Genomic DNA, 16051 nt, shown 5'->3' on the forward strand with positions numbered 1-16051 from the left:
AATTCTTACTTACAAGTTCTTACAGGTGAATGTTAGAGATGATAAAAGTAAAGGATGGGTACCATGTTTACATGTAGTAGATACCCAGTAACTTCTCTAGTTTTCACCTTAAATTGACACAGTGGAATGAAAAGTAGATACACATATTTTAGAACTTTTTTCCCCAAGTTCTTCAGAAAGTAACACAGGAGAAATTTTTACACAAAAGCTTAATATACTGTTGCTTTTACCATGGCATTTAGAAGCATTAGTCATTGAAATTATCTGTCTTTGCCGTTCTCAGAAATTAAGGTTGTTCCATGGCTGTTTTCAGCTAGTAAATATTAGGGTGGCCACATTGTATTCTTCAGCTTCCCCCTTTCTTATTGGTTGAGTGTGGGGTTGTGTCTTAGGCTGTTCTGGCTTCTATAACAAAAATATCATAGACTGGGTAGCCTGCACTGCGAACATTTATTTCTCACAATTTTGGAGGATGGGAAGTCCAAGATCAAGGCAGTTGCAGATTCAGTGTCCGATGAGGACCAACTTCCTGGTTCATAGACTGCTGTCTTCTCACTGTTACTTTCACTTCTCCCATGCTCTTTCTTGGCTATGTGTGAGAAGCATGTGTAGTAAACAGGGTTCTCATTTCAACAGGAAGTCAAACCTGAAAAGGCACGGAGGACCCATTTTTCTTTTCCTAACTTTTCCCAGATGCATCAAAATCAATACCTCTCTTTTTAGGACAGCAGGCACCATACTTTCAGTCAGGAGTGGCTACAGCTGATTAACTTCCTCTGGATTTGGTAGTGGGAGAAGAACTCAAGGTTCTGTTTCTGCCAGACACTTGGCGTACCTGCCGGTTGTGCCCTGGCCCAGGGGGCAGCCTGCATGATGATTCTGAGGCCTGCTTCAAATAGCGAATTAGTGAAGGTGGTCCTGTTAATGGTTTGATTGTTTTTTCTCACCCAGTTCATGGAATTGAAGTCAAGATTTTGCAAGTTCATTTTGGTGAAGTCGAACTACTTTTTATAAATGAATTTTCTCAGTTTGGTTGCATCTTTTTCCAAACCAATTGGAAATCTTTAAATCAAAGCATTCAATGAATGGAGTGTCAAGAAAATTTCAGTGGTTGAAGCTTTTCAAGACCTGAAATTATTGACAACAATATGTGCAGCCAAGAAGACATTCAAGTGTCTTTCTATATATTATACATTAAACAATGCAAACTCAAATGGTGTGCTAGATTTCCATTTGAAGCTATAATTTATGCTATGGAAAAACTCTTGTGGGAAGAATCTATTGGTAGAGCTCCTATTTTTAACTGGTAAATCAAGTTGTATTCTACATACTGGACTAAAATGAAATTGAGAGGGTCCATGATTCTGCATCATCTAAGCTTGGCAAAATATTCAAAAGGATCATAAATAAAATTAAGTGTTTTTGAAAAGTTTTGAAATATTTGTAAAAATATTTGCCTAAGAACAGTACTCTGAAGAGAGGCAAAAATATCAGTACCTGTGAAATTATTGGGGCTGAAATATTGATATATTTCAATAAGAAAGTAGCATTGATCAGAGCTTTTGGTATGGACTGAATTTTGTAACCCTCCCCCCTCCCCTCTGCCCCCAATTTGTGTTTGAAGCTCTCTTCTCCAGTGTATTTGGAGATAGGGCCTATAGGGAGGTAGTTAAGGTTAAATGAGGTCATAAGGGTGGGACCCTGATCCAATAGTATTAATGTCCTTAGAGGAAGAGACACCAGGGCTCTCTCTCTCTCTCTCTCTCTCTCTCTCTCTCTCTCTCTCTCTCTGCATCCCCCTGACCCCACTTCCCCACAAGCCAGCAAAAGAACTCTCATCAGAAATTGAATCAGCTGGCACTTTGATCTTGGACTTCCCAGAGATAAAAAAATTTCTGTTGTGTAAGCCACCTTGTCTGTGGTATTTTGGTATTGTAGCCTGAGCAGACTAAGTCAGCCTTCATTTAGCAGAATTTACTGTGAGCTTGGCAGGTAACACAGTGAATATAAAGAGATTTTCTCCTTAAAAGAGTACAAAGTTTCACATATTTGAATCATGTAATTTTGAAAAAAGATCTCAGGCATTTTATGAAAACAAGAAAAATTATGAGATAATGTTAAAAAATATTATGGTATAAAGAGACTAAGATATATAAATAAGTACCAAGGAAAATTGTTTGCTTGTTATTTTTTAACATGCAGATAATAAATATCATGTTAAAAATTTTAAAATATATGGATTTATTCTATGTTAGTTTTTAAAAAATGTTATTTTTTTAAAATAGTTTTAACCAGAACTACTTTATAGTTCTACTAATAAGTTAAAATCAATATGTTGGTTAATTTTAAAATAGTTTGAAATATTATTTCATTTTATTTTTCTTTACCATCTTTTCTCACTCTCATAATTGTCCTAGGTTGGACCAAAAATTATATGATCATCCTTTGCAAGGATAAAATATTCAGTCTGGAAAAGGCATTTTCATGGAAGTTTGTAGCTGTTGTCCCTTAATTAGTTTAAATTGGGTTGATAAATGTAAAGTGAGCTCCTCATATCCACCTGAGGCAAAGACAGTGTCATGTGATATGCAAATCTCTGGGATATCCAGGAAGACAATTCTTAGTATCCCTTGAAGTAGGTGGCTACAGCTGAATTCTAGCCAATGGTTACAGGCAGAAGTGATATGTTCCATATCCAGGACTGGTCCCTAAAATGTCTTCCATCATACTCCAATATTCTTTATTTCCTATTCTACCAGATGAATGGGAATAATCCAGTGGAGGACTTGAAGGCACTAAAAAATGGTGGAGCCAACTGACAGGTGGACCCAGGCCCCTGAATGACTGGAGGCAGACCATCCCTGCAGACTTGCATTGAACTATGACATGAGCTGTAAATAACCATATTTTGTGTTAAGCTATTGTAATGTGGGGCTTCAGGATTGCTTACCTTCATTAATGTTCCATCCAACTTCCTCCCAGGAAAACTGACCTCAGGATCAGTTTCTCTGGCTGATTGGCTTTCCTCCTGCTTAGTTCCTAAGTGACGTGGTAGCACCTTGGTTTGAAAGATTTCCTAGGACTGAAGAATGTGCTCAGCATCAAATAAATTGACTTTGAAAATAATTTATATCTTTAAGGTATATGTAGGAGTAGCTATACATTCGTCCTTTGGGCTAATCTTATATTGTGTCCTTATAATAAAAGTACATTAAATAGGCAAGTAATATTAATAATACCTACTGTATACTGATATGTAAAGCATATGTTGATAGGCAAAACACTGTGCTAACTACATATATAAGCACAATCTTTATAGCAATCCTTTAAGGCAGATAATTTATTATCCCCATTTTACAGATGGGGACACTGAGGCTTAAAGAGCTTAGATAACTTGCCGAAGGTCACAGATGTGGAAACAGTGGAGTGGGGATTTGCAGTCAGGTGTGCTGGACTCCAAAACCTGTGCTCTTGATCATGAAATTAGCCATAGTGGAGACATTCACTGTTAGTTCCTCAACCTCTTAACTCTCACTGTGATTCAAGATTCATGATGATGATGGTGATTGACATTTCTGCACACTCACTGCTTGTCAGACCCTGTGGTCTGTGCTTTATGTACGATAGTTTATTAAGCATTCATAGCCATCATATGAGACAGACATCATTACTGTCTGTTACGTGTATACACACTGTATCTTGTAACCACGGTAACACTCAATAAATAGAAATCAATCTGTCTTCCTACAGAAGGGAAAACTGCAGCTTAGAGAGACTAAGCAGCTATAGCACCTCATGAAGCATTCTTTCAAATAAAGTACCTTGGGCACCTGAAGTCTATCTGCTTCAGTTTGCACAGATTGCAACCCTCCTCTTCAAAGGAAAAAATGGGAAGAGAGGAGAAAATCATGTGGAACCCTATAAGTTAAAGCAAGCCCCAAATTAAAGAAGGATGAAGACATTTACATTTCCTAAGAGGGGTTTTATCCTCACCCCACCCTCAGCCCTCCCCCTCCCCCCCAACCACCACACACATACCCCTTTTACCCCTTTGCATTGCTTTTGTAAATCAACAACAGAGAACACAATTCCACTGAAATCGAGGTGGCAGGGTTTGGCTCATGGGACTGGTCACAGTGAGTCTTCACATTGACTCTGAGCCAGAAGGGAAAAAGCAGCAGACACAGGGATCAAGAGATTGTAGCTACATAGTCTGGCTCTGCCACCAAAAATGACGGAAAAGAAAAAAAGAAAAAAAAAGAAGCAGAAAAACAAAACCCGAGACAGAAGGCAGGAGGAGACACAGGGCAGCTCCAGCTTTCAGCGAGCCGGCTCTGTTCCACTTCCTTTTGATTGTCCAGGAAAGCTAAGAAAAGTAAAAACAGGGCTGTGAGTGCGTGAAAGCAGCCCCGTGGAAACGTGTTAAACAATTGGCCTGTGGGTCAATTGTGAAGGGCGTTAATGTGCGAGACCCCGATAAAGAGATTTGCACGAATGGCCACAAAGCATTTCACATTTAAATACAGATCCAAGTTTGTTCTGCACAACGGTATAAATATAACTAAGGTGGGGTGGAGAATGAGATTTGGAAATCAGCCGATTTTAAATAAGCCAACACAAACACCCCAACGAATGCAGGGTTTCGCACAGGCTTTTGTGCTCCTTACTAGTTGGCATAAGCTCATAAAAACAGAAAAGTCCATGAGACATAGTGGTTGAGATATTGTGTGCCCGGGTGGTAACAAAGTACACTGTTTACCTGAAAACAGCCTTCTTGTCATGTACACGGCCTTTCCTGGAAGGTGATGGTCATGTTTGATTTTGTTTCATGGTGGTTGTGACAGCCTAGAAAAGTGTACAACATCTCAGGAGGTTTTCTCTCTCTTTTCAGTGGCTATCTCCTCATGAGATAGATCTGAGGGTAGAAGTGCCTAACCTTGAAGGCTTTTCAAATTGAGATTTTAATAGAAAGGAATAGATTTTAGCCTCTTTAGCAAATTCATATTGCATGAAAGGATATTTTGTAATAGGCTAAGCAGGCCATATACAATTAAGTAAAGCTGGATCTGGTGCCTAAAACTATTTGGCAGAAATCCCTGGAAAGCCACATTTGAACATTTTTAATATATATTATGAGGCAGAAAAGAATAATTATCTTCTATTGAAGTTCCCAAGTGAGAGAAATGTATTCGTAGAGCCTTTTCAAAGAAAACTGTCTGTATTGCAAAATTGTTGTGCTTGAGATTATGTCCACCCTCCTTTGGTTTATGGCTTGTGGCTTGTGGAAAAGAAGCAAGCACGACTCAGACATTACTCCACTGTTTTGTGAGACTGCTACCTTGAGCAAGGTGTTTTGCCAAGGGCCTTGAAATACTTGGCTAAGAAATTTCTAGAACAAAGACTCTTGAGCCCTATGGGTGTGATACCATGGATGGTTTGGGAACAAAAACTACCTTGAGTGACTATCTCTCTATTTTATTTCTAACCTGGGGCCTTGATTTATAATTAATCACTCTCTCCTTCCTCTACTTCTTTCTCCAGAGAGGGTCACCTTTCACTGGAAGTGCTCATATGTGTCCAGAGCATTGCATTTCTGAGGCCATCCTCTGTTTTAGTTTAGATTGCTCAAATGCAGACCCTCAGAAAAGAATTTTGGTCTAAGTAGATTATTGGGGAGAGGATCCCAGAAAGCACATTGAGGGAGTGGGGAAAGTGAGAGAGGAAAGGGAGAAAGCCAATAAAGGATTGTGAGGAACAGAACACCTCCATAGGGCCCACTCCTGCCAGGGACCCTCTGGGTCACTGTGTAAAACACAACTGAAAATTGTCCGTTGGAGGATATAGCAGCTTGGGCCTGTCTCCACCAACTCTGACCCTCTTGTGTTGAGGTTTGCTCCTGAGTTGTTACCCTCCATCTGAGACTTTCTAGCTTGCCTGAGGTTGATAGAACGCCAGCCAGAGAATGACCTTGGGCAGAGAGAGACGAGGAGAACTGGGTCCTTCTACATGGGAACTCTTTTCAGTCTCCCTTGGAGATGAGCCAACTGGATTTTGGTGAAAAACTTAAAGCATCACTCTAGCCATCAACTCTGCCAGTTAAGGCAGGCTTCTTGCAAGGAAAAAATTCTTTGTTTTGATGTGTCCCACCGTGTTTTTTCCCCCCTTAACGTAAATCTTCCTAGTCTTTTACAGTAAATGGATATCTATGGCCTTTAATATCTTTAAATGCTAATAAAAGTAATAATTAATAAACATAATAATAATGGAATTTATCATTTATTGTCTCCCCTCTGTCAAATGCATTAATTTATTTAATTCAGCCCTTATTTCATGACATATATAAAAATTAACTCAAATTAGGTTCTAGACTTAAACATAAAAGCTAAAAACCTAAAACTTCTAGAAAAAGATATGGGGGGAAATCTTCATGACCTTGGGATATGCAAGTATTTCTTAGCTATGACTCAAAAGCACTACTTTTAAAAGAAAAAAAAAGATTAAATGTTTGTGATCAAATTTAAAACTTCTGCTCTTCAAAAGATATTATTAAGAAAATGCATATGGGCTTCCCTGGTGGCGCAGCGGTTGAGAGTCCGCCTGCCGATGCAGGGGATACGGGTTCGTGCCCCGGTCCGGGAAGATCCCACATGCTGCGGAGTGGCTGGGCCCGTGAGCCATGGCCTCTGAGCTTGTACGTCCGGAGCCTGTGCTCTGCAGTGGGAGAGGTCACAACAGTGGGAGGCCCACCTACCACACACACACACACACACAAAAAGAAGATGCATAGGCTAAGTTTGTTCCTAGGTATTTTATTCTTTTTGATGCTATTTTTAAAAAATTAATTAATTAATTAATTAGGCTGCACTGGGTCTTAGTTGCAGCATGTATGATCTTCGTTGTGTCATGGAGGATCTTTTAACTGCGGCATGTGGGCTCTTAGTTGCAGCATGTGGGATCTAGTTCCCTGATCAGGGATCAAACCTGGGACCCCTGCATTGGGAGCATGGAGTCTTAACCACTGGACCACCAGGGAAGTACCTTTTTGATGCTATTTTAAATGGGATTGTTATCTTGCTTTCTCTTTCTGATAGTTCATTATTAGTATATAGAAAGGCAACAGACTTATGTGTATTAAACTTGTATCCTGCAACTTTACTGAATTCATTTATTAGTTCTAATTGTTTTTTGGTGGATATTTTAGAGTTTTCTATATATACTATCATGTCATCTGCAAATAGTGACAGTTTTAATTCTTCCTTTCCAATTTGGATGCCTTTTATTTCTTTTTCTTGTCTGAACGCTATGGCTAGGACTTCTAATACTATGTTAAAGCAAGGAGGTGAAAGAGCTATACTCTAAAAACTCTAAAACATTGATGAAGGAAATTGAAGATAATACAAAGAAATGGAAAGATATCCCATATTCATGAATTTAAAGAATTAATATTGTTAAAATGTCCATACTACACAAAGCAATCTACAGATTTAATGCAATCCCTGTCAAAATACCCATGACATCTTTCACAGAACTAGAACAAATAATTCTAAAATTTATATGGAACCACAAAAGACCCTGAACAGCCAAAGCAATTTTGATGGAAAAAGAACAGGACTGGAGGCATTATGCTCCCTGACTTCAACCTATACTACAGAGCTACAGTAATCTAAACAGTATGGTACTGACACAAAAACAGACACAGAGATCAATGGAACAGAATAGACAGCCCAGAAATAAACCCATACACATATGGTCAATTAACCTATGAAAAGGAGGCAAAAAATATACAATGAGGAAAAGACAGTCTCTTCAATAAATGGTGCTGGGAAAACTGGACAGCTACATGTAAATGAATGAAATCAGAACATTTTCTTATACTGTATGCAAAAAAAACCTCAAAATGGATTAAATGTAAGACCAGAAACCATAATTCCTAGAAGAAAACACAGGCAGTACACTCTTTGACGTAAGTCATAGCAATATTTTTGGAGTCTGTCTCCTCAGGCAAAGGGAAGTATTTGCAATAAATATGTCTGATGAAGGACTTTGGTCTAAAATATATAAGTAACTAGTACAATTCAATTATAAGACAGACAAATTAATACAAAAATAAGCAAGACTTGAATAGACACTTCAGTATAGAGCTTATAAGAATGGGCAGTGTTATGGACTGAATACTTGTGGTCTCAAAAATTCATATGTTGAAGTCCTAATGCCCAATGAGATGGTATTTGGAAATGAAGATTTTGGGAGGTAATAAGGTTAGTGAGGTCATGAGGGTAGGACCCTGGTCAGATGAGATTAGTGCCTTTATCAGAAGACGTATCAGAGGATGTCTTCTCTCTCTCTCTCTCTCTCTCTCTCTCTCTCTCACTCTCCCGCCACCCTGCCTTCCCCCAACCCCCGCCCACCACACTGTAAGAACACAGTGAGAAGATGGCTGTCTGCAAGCCGAGAAGAGAGTCCTCACCAGAACCCAACTAGGCTGGCACCTTTATCTCAGACCTTCAGCCTCCAGAATGGTGAGAAATTAAGTTTTTGTTGTTTAAGTCATCTAATCCATGGTTTTGTTATGACAGCCCGAGCTGACTAATAAGCCACTAAGCCCACAAAAAGATGTTCAGCATTATTAGTCATGAAGGAAATGTAAATTAAAAACATAATAAGTTCTTACTACATACCCACCAGAATGATAAATTTTAAAATATTGACAATACCAGCTGTTGGCAAGAATATGGAGCAACTGGATATCTCACATCTCATACATTGTTGGTGTGAGTGTAAAATTTGACAACCACTTAGGAAAACAGTTTAACCATTTCTTATAAAGTTAAACATCTATTCTATGAACCTGAAATATGTCTCCTGGATATTTCCACAAGAAAAATAAAAATTTATGTCCACAAAAATGTTTGTACATGCTCAAGGTGGCTTTATTGGTAATAGTCAAACACTGGAAACAAGCCAGGAGGATGGATAAAGAAATTGTGGTACCTTTGTACGAAGGAATACAACTCAGCAAAAAAATAAAATAAACTTCTGACACATGCAGAAACACGGATGAATACTGAGCAAAATAAGCCAGACAAAAAATAGTATATCCTGTAGATTTCATTTAATTGAATTTCTAGAATAGGCACAATTAATCTACAGTGATAGAAATCAGAGCAGTGTTTTCCTGAGCCAGGAGTAGACTGCACAGGGACACGAGGGAATTTTCTAGGTGATGGAAACGTTTTATAGATTGCTTGGGTGGGTTGTTACACAGATGTATACATTTATCAAAATTCAAATTTACTCTAGACTTAAAAATGTGTGCATTTTATTTACTGTATATAAATTACACTTCAATAAGTTTGATTAAACAACAACAGAAACAACAGAAGTTTGAATCATGGGTGTTTGTTATATTGTTCTTTGTATTTTTCTGTATTTTTTAAAAGAATAAATTTTCTCCCAAAAGGTGCCTGAATGGAGAATTCCTAGTCTACAGTCATGTACATTTCTTATTACTTATATTCCACCTCCCTTCCTGTTGCTTTAGGAAATTATCATGTTTAAGGGAAGCTAATACACAATTCATTCTTCACAAAGAATTCTGGACAACTCTTTAAATCATCCATTGCCCTTGAATTTGGATGTATCAGATACTTCTTTATTGTTTGGTTATATGGTGATTTTTGACTTGTAGGGTCCATGGATTGATGTAGTTGTAGGTTGTCTCAGAAGTTTTCCTAAGATGCATCTAAAAATGCAGGATATTTGTGTGTGTGTGTGCACTTTGGGATAGTTTCTTTCCCCCTTTCCTTGAAAAAGGATATTTGAAATGTTTAATTATGTCCTGGCATGAATTCTTGCTAATGCCACACCCTAGGGGAAACATGGCTGGGATTGACCATCTCCTCATCCAGCTAAAATTACAGGACTCAGGTTTTCTTCCATCAAAGATAGAACATGGGAGCCTCTTTCTCTTGCATTCATCAATCTCAGACTTCCAGATAAACTCATTTTGTTTCTTGGTACAAAGTTCTCAACCCCCAGTGAGAAATTCAAACTTTAATATCAAATTTGTAATGAAAGTTAGAAAAACTTAGTCATCTCATTCATTTTAGGGTAGCTGGTAGTAGGAATTGTTTCACCTTCTGGATAAGAACCTTACCTGTCCTGTTCACTGCAGTATCCCTAGCATCTAGAACCATGTTTAATAAACATGAATTTTACCAATAAGGAAATAGGTGCTCAAGAAGATTTAAGTGAGTTGCTTAAATTCACCCAGTTAATAATCCAACAATTCCACTTCTGGGTATATACCGAGAGAATTAGAAAGAGTCTCAAAGAGATATATGTACACTCATGACAATAGCAGCATTATTCACAAAAGCCAAAGGTGTTTATCATAATAGCAACCCAAGTGTCCATCAGTGGAAGAATGTATTAACAAAATGTGTTATATATACACAAAGCAAACCGAGAGAATTAGAAAGAGTCTCAAAGAGATATATGTACACTCATGACAATAGCAGCATTATTCACAAAAGCCAAAGGTGTTTATCATAATAGCAACCCAAGTGTCCATCAGTGGAAGAATGTATTAACAAAATGTGGTATATATACACAAAGCAATATTATTCAGCCTTAAAAAGGAAGGAAATTCTGACACATGCTACAACATCAATGAAACTTGAGGATATTATGCTAAGTAAAATAAGGCAATCTTAAAAGGTTAGACATTGCATGATTCCACTTATATAAGATACCTAGAGTAGTCAGACTCAGACAGAGGGAAAGTAGAATGGTGGTTGCCAGGGGCTGGAGGAAGGGAGGAATGGGGAGCTGTAGTTTAATGGGTGTAGAGTTTTAGTTTTGTAAGATGAAAAGAGTTCTGGGGATGGATGTTGGTGATGTTTGCACAACATTGTGAACATAATTAATACTACTGAATTACAGACTCACAGACATAGAAGACAAACTTATGGTTACCAAAGGGGAAGCAGGTGGGAGGGGTAAATGAGGAGTTTGGGATTAACAGATGCACACTACTATATATAAAATGGATAACCAACAAGGACCTACTGTATAGCACAGGGAACTATATTTACTATCTTGTAAAAAACCACAATGGAAAATAATTTTAAAAAAGAATCTAGATATAAACGTATATATGTATAACTGAATCACTCTGCTGTACACCTGAAACTAACACAATATTGTAAATCAACTATACTTCAACAATAAAAAAAAGGTACTACTGAATTGTACACTTAAAATGGTTAAGATGGTAAATTTTGTTTCATGTATATTACCACAGATTAAAAAATGTCACACAGCTAGCGCATGGCAGACTGATAGACCCTAAACCCAGGTTTCATTGATTCCAAGTTCAAAATGGTTTTCCTTATAGCCATCTGCCATTTTGGATACTGTTAGGTAGGTTTCTCCCTGGCTGATGTGATACAGAGGAAAAGCATGAATTTGATCACTTAATACCATGACTTCAACGATGTTGAGATAGCGCTGCCACTCATCAAAAGGAGCTCTCCTAATTTACTTGATGTTGCCTGACATTTCACTATTTCAGTGATTCTCAGTCTCAGTCTCAGGTAGCACACTGGAATCACCAGGGGAGATTAAAAAAATATTGATGCGTGGCCTCTGCCCCACAGGTATTCTGATGTTATCAGACGAGGGTGTGGCCTGGGCATCACGATTCTAAAAGCTCCAGGTCCCAGTGCAGCTAAGGTTGAGAATGACTGCTGTTACCAGACGTGATGCCTTGATCCTTGATAGAACAGGGTCCCCCTGTGCGGCAGAATTCTGAACGTTTCTCAGATGCCAAGTGCTTGAGCCAAAATGAAAGCTTGGGCAGCTTATCCTCAGCTCTGGAGGGAAGTTCATCAGATCCTTTCCTGAACTTGTGAGAGGGAGGAGGAGTTAACATAATGTATGTTTAAAGCAGGGGCCCTGGAGTCAATGCTGGAATTGAAATCCTGGTTGCATCCTCTGCTAGCTGTTCAACTTCAGCCTAAATACTTAACCTTTCTGAATCCCCAAATGAGCATGGCATGGTTCCCCACTCACAGAATTATTTGAAGAATGGGTGAGATAATTCCTCTAAAACACAATACCCAGCAAAGCTTGAAAATGTAATCAGTTTTACTACTGTCTGATGTATATTGCCCTGGGTTTCTGAAGGTCAAGAGTGGGAGGGAGAGAGGAAGAGATAATGGTGAGAAGAGGTGTGTGTTGTGTGTGTGTGTGTGTGTGTGTGTGTGTGTGTGTGTATGAAAATGGAGAAAATAGAGCAAGAGAGAATGGTCCAGCTACCAATAAAAGATGGGAACTGGGGACAATTTTTCGACTTCCTGAACTTAACACCAGATGGAAACAGAAGCTTCATGAAGAGACTAGAGAGCAGAGAGTTCAAGCATCCTCCGAAGGGAGAGGGCTGCCACTCAGGGACAACAAGAACCTTGGCAGAAGAGATGGAGAGCATAAAGAAGAATGAGACTTGGAATCAGCCAGGAGGAAAGAAACTTCAGAGAAAGACCCTGAAGGCCAACAATTCAAATATTTATTTTTTTATGCTGCTACATGCAAAGTTAAACTTGGAGGAAAAGCATGTTTGGGTGTATATTCTAAGTCATTTCAGTAAAGGAGAAAGCTTATCTCTGAACTGAGATATAGAAAATGGAGGCTGCCTTGTGATGACTCCCAATTCACCACCACATCTAGATTTGAGAGTGGCCTGAGTCTCTTGAAGTACTGACCATGAGGTCTCGAGCTCTACCCTGGAGAGCTTGCAAGTCTGTTTACCATACTCCCCCCATCGCCAAAGTCATACCTCCTGCCGTGGGGTGGAAACACTGCCTTGACCCAGCTGTGGGGAGCTCAGAAGAGGGAGGCCGCTGCCCAAGAGAATGAGCTCAGATCCTCCAATAATGGTGCAGCTGGAGGCCTGGCAGGCACCCGTGAGGGTCACCCTGGATGGCTTTTGTCCTACAGAAGGGTGTGTGTTGTCTATGTACCTCAGGGTGGGTGCTGGGAATGTTCATAGCTCATTCCCCATTGTGTTCGTTCCATTTGCTAATTCTTTTGAGACTGAGTCAGAGGGAAGGGTTTTGGCTGTTTCTTTCTGTGCACAAAACATGGGTCTCCACTCTCACTGGTTGGAAGAGTCAGACCTTTTCTCCATCATCTGGCAAATTTACAGATCTCTGCTGTAAGATTGGTGACCCCTTTGCCCAGCCCCCCACTCCCTCTGTGTCCTTGCTAGAAGGTGTCAGAGAGTACAGTACGTGGAAAACTCTAGGGATTTTTTCATTCTCTTTTCTCTCTGCTCGGCATACCAACCCACACAGGGGTAAGTAAGGCAGTTTGCCCCCCGCCCCTTTAATACTCATTTTGCACCCCTCCACCCCACCAACTTGGTGACTCCCATTGGTGTTAGCTCAGAGTAAAGGAAATCTCCAAGGAGTTCCCATAAGCCAAAGGCTGGGCCCCCTCCCTGGTGCCATTGGGTCGGCTAACCTACATTTTTTGAAGTTGTATTTTTTATTTTTTTGATATGACAGTTCAGGCTTGAAAACCAGTACACTTGGAAATATAAACTAGATGAAAACAAGCTATAATGAAATTGAAAAAAAAAAACATATCAGTTTACTGCCGATTGAAAATGAGGACCAGATGAGACTGGGGCTCTGGGCATTTAATTCACTGGAGGAGGTCACTGCTTGGTGAAAACCAAGCACAGCCTGCATTGGCTTCCCCTCAGCAACACCGTGTTTTGTTTGTGCCCTTCCCTAGTTTGGGGAGGGAAATAATGAGCCAACTTATTTGGAGTTCTTTCTGCCTTTCTACATCATGATGTGTTTCATGTTATTTCATTTCATTTTGAGAAAGGGATAGAAAAAGGGCATCAATGGCCAAACTGAGAATCCAGTTTGTCTCCTAAAAAGTGCTGAGGGCCAGAAAAGGGAAGGAGAGGTGTCAGTAGGCAGGTAGGATGCTCAATGAAAGGGAAGAGAAGAAGCATAGGCTGCTCCAACCAAGACTATGAAACACTGGACCTTATGCAGTCCAATAAGGTGGAGAAAAGTATAATGGAGTAGAAGTATAGAACAGTGCTACTCCAGGTGTGGTCCATGGGCCAGCACCATCAGCACCAGCATCACCCAGAAGCTTTTAGAGAAACCAATCAAAGCTGTCTCATCGGACCTTCTATGTTGGAACCTCTGTGATTCTTTTGCTCAGAGGTTGCACACTGGCTATCCAAAGACCACTTTTAACCAACAGACCTGTTTTGTTCAAGCTACAGAGTATTGGTCTGCAACGTATATTTAAAAATTAAATTTATTGCCAACATTTACACATCTGGACGTAAAAAAGAAATCTAGACTTCCGACTTGTCGTGACAAAACCGAAAGTCTGGCATTGCTGGGCTCACACTCTTGCATGGTTAGAGGTTCTGGTCATGAAATCCAACTTTTGGGTGTATATGTGCTGTGGATGGGGGTGCTCACCAACAAGAAATTCTCCGACACCCACTGAGTGTCCCACAATTTGACTCCATTCTGACACTGTCCACCTGGAGACAGCACCAGATCCCACAGGTGAAGGGCTCAGTCCTACAAGACTGCCCCTCCCCCTTCACTTCAGAGGCCAATCACAAGCCCAGGTTGTTGCTTATGTTTCCCATCAACCTGCTATAGATTGAGCCTTCAATGACCCCCTCCTCGGGTCTGATTAATTTGCTAGAGCAGCTGACAGAAATGAGAGAAACATTTTACTTACTGGATCACCCGTTGATGGTGAAAGGGTATGACTCAGGAACAGCCAGATGGGAGAGATGCACACGGCAAGGTATGGGGAAAAGAGGAGGAGATTCCATGCTCTCTCCAGGTGTGCACGCTTTCCCCGATCTCCATGTTCACTAACCAGAAGCCCTGCCTTTGGGGTTTTTATGGAGGCTTCATTATCTCATCATGATTGATAACTACCGGCCATTGGCAATTGATTCAACCTCCAGCCCTTCTCCCTTGTGCCCCACCTCTGGGAACCCTGGTTAAAAAAAAAAAAAAAAAAAGCCTGGTGCTCCATTTGGAGCTGGTGGGAGATTCAAGCCACACGAGGCCCTGTCTGCACATGGGAACCCTTACCCGGACCCACCCACAACACAATGAAAACACCAAGTCAGTTTCAGATCAGCTGGGGTCGGGGCAGGGGGCTGCCCTGTTCTCCCTGCAAAGCCTCATGATATAAATAATAAATCTTTGTATTACCTCTTGGTGTATGGATGGCATCATTATTCTTGACATCTGAACCAAATTTTGGGTGGGGATCCATCCTGTTCCTATGGAGTGGCCACAATAATTGTGTCGGCAGGGCAGCTGCCATATCCTGGTGTTCAGGCAATGTTAACTCCGCACACCAATGCAATAAGGCATTATGATTATGATTATGAACTTTTAAGGATATTTTCAAACACACACAAATGTAGAGAGAACAGTACAGTGAATCCTTTGTGGTCATCACCTAGCAATAACAACCATTCTTTCTGCCTTTCTTGTTTCTTCTATCATCACTCCTTCTTTTGAGAAAGTTCTTATGCAAATCCTAGCAAATTCACTTGTAAGCACTTCAGTGGGTGTCTCTAATAGATAAGGACTTATCTTTCTTTTTAAACATCAGCATAAAACCACTATCCAACAAAATTAGCATTGTTTTTTTAACATCATAAAATACATAGTGTTCAGTTTTCCTCGATTGATTAAAAAATGTCTTTTACAATTGGTTTTTCAATCAGGACCCAAACGAAGTCCACTTACCTTTAATTTTTTACATGGCATGTAACACCATTTGATATTTTTCTTATTAATTTATCTTGTTAATTGGTTATTTAATCACCACTAGCCACACTTTATAATCCCATTAAAACGGAAGCTACGGGCTTCCCTGGTGGCGCGGTGGTTGCGCGTCCGCCTGCCGATGCAGGGGAACCGGGTTCGCGCCCCGGTCTGGGAGGGTCCCGCGTGCCGCGGAGCGGCTGGGCCTGTGA

This window comes from Physeter macrocephalus, chromosome 14 (assembly GCF_002837175.3).
Source record: "Physeter macrocephalus isolate SW-GA chromosome 14, ASM283717v5, whole genome shotgun sequence".
In the NCBI taxonomy this organism is placed as follows: Eukaryota; Metazoa; Chordata; class Mammalia; order Artiodactyla; family Physeteridae; genus Physeter; species Physeter macrocephalus.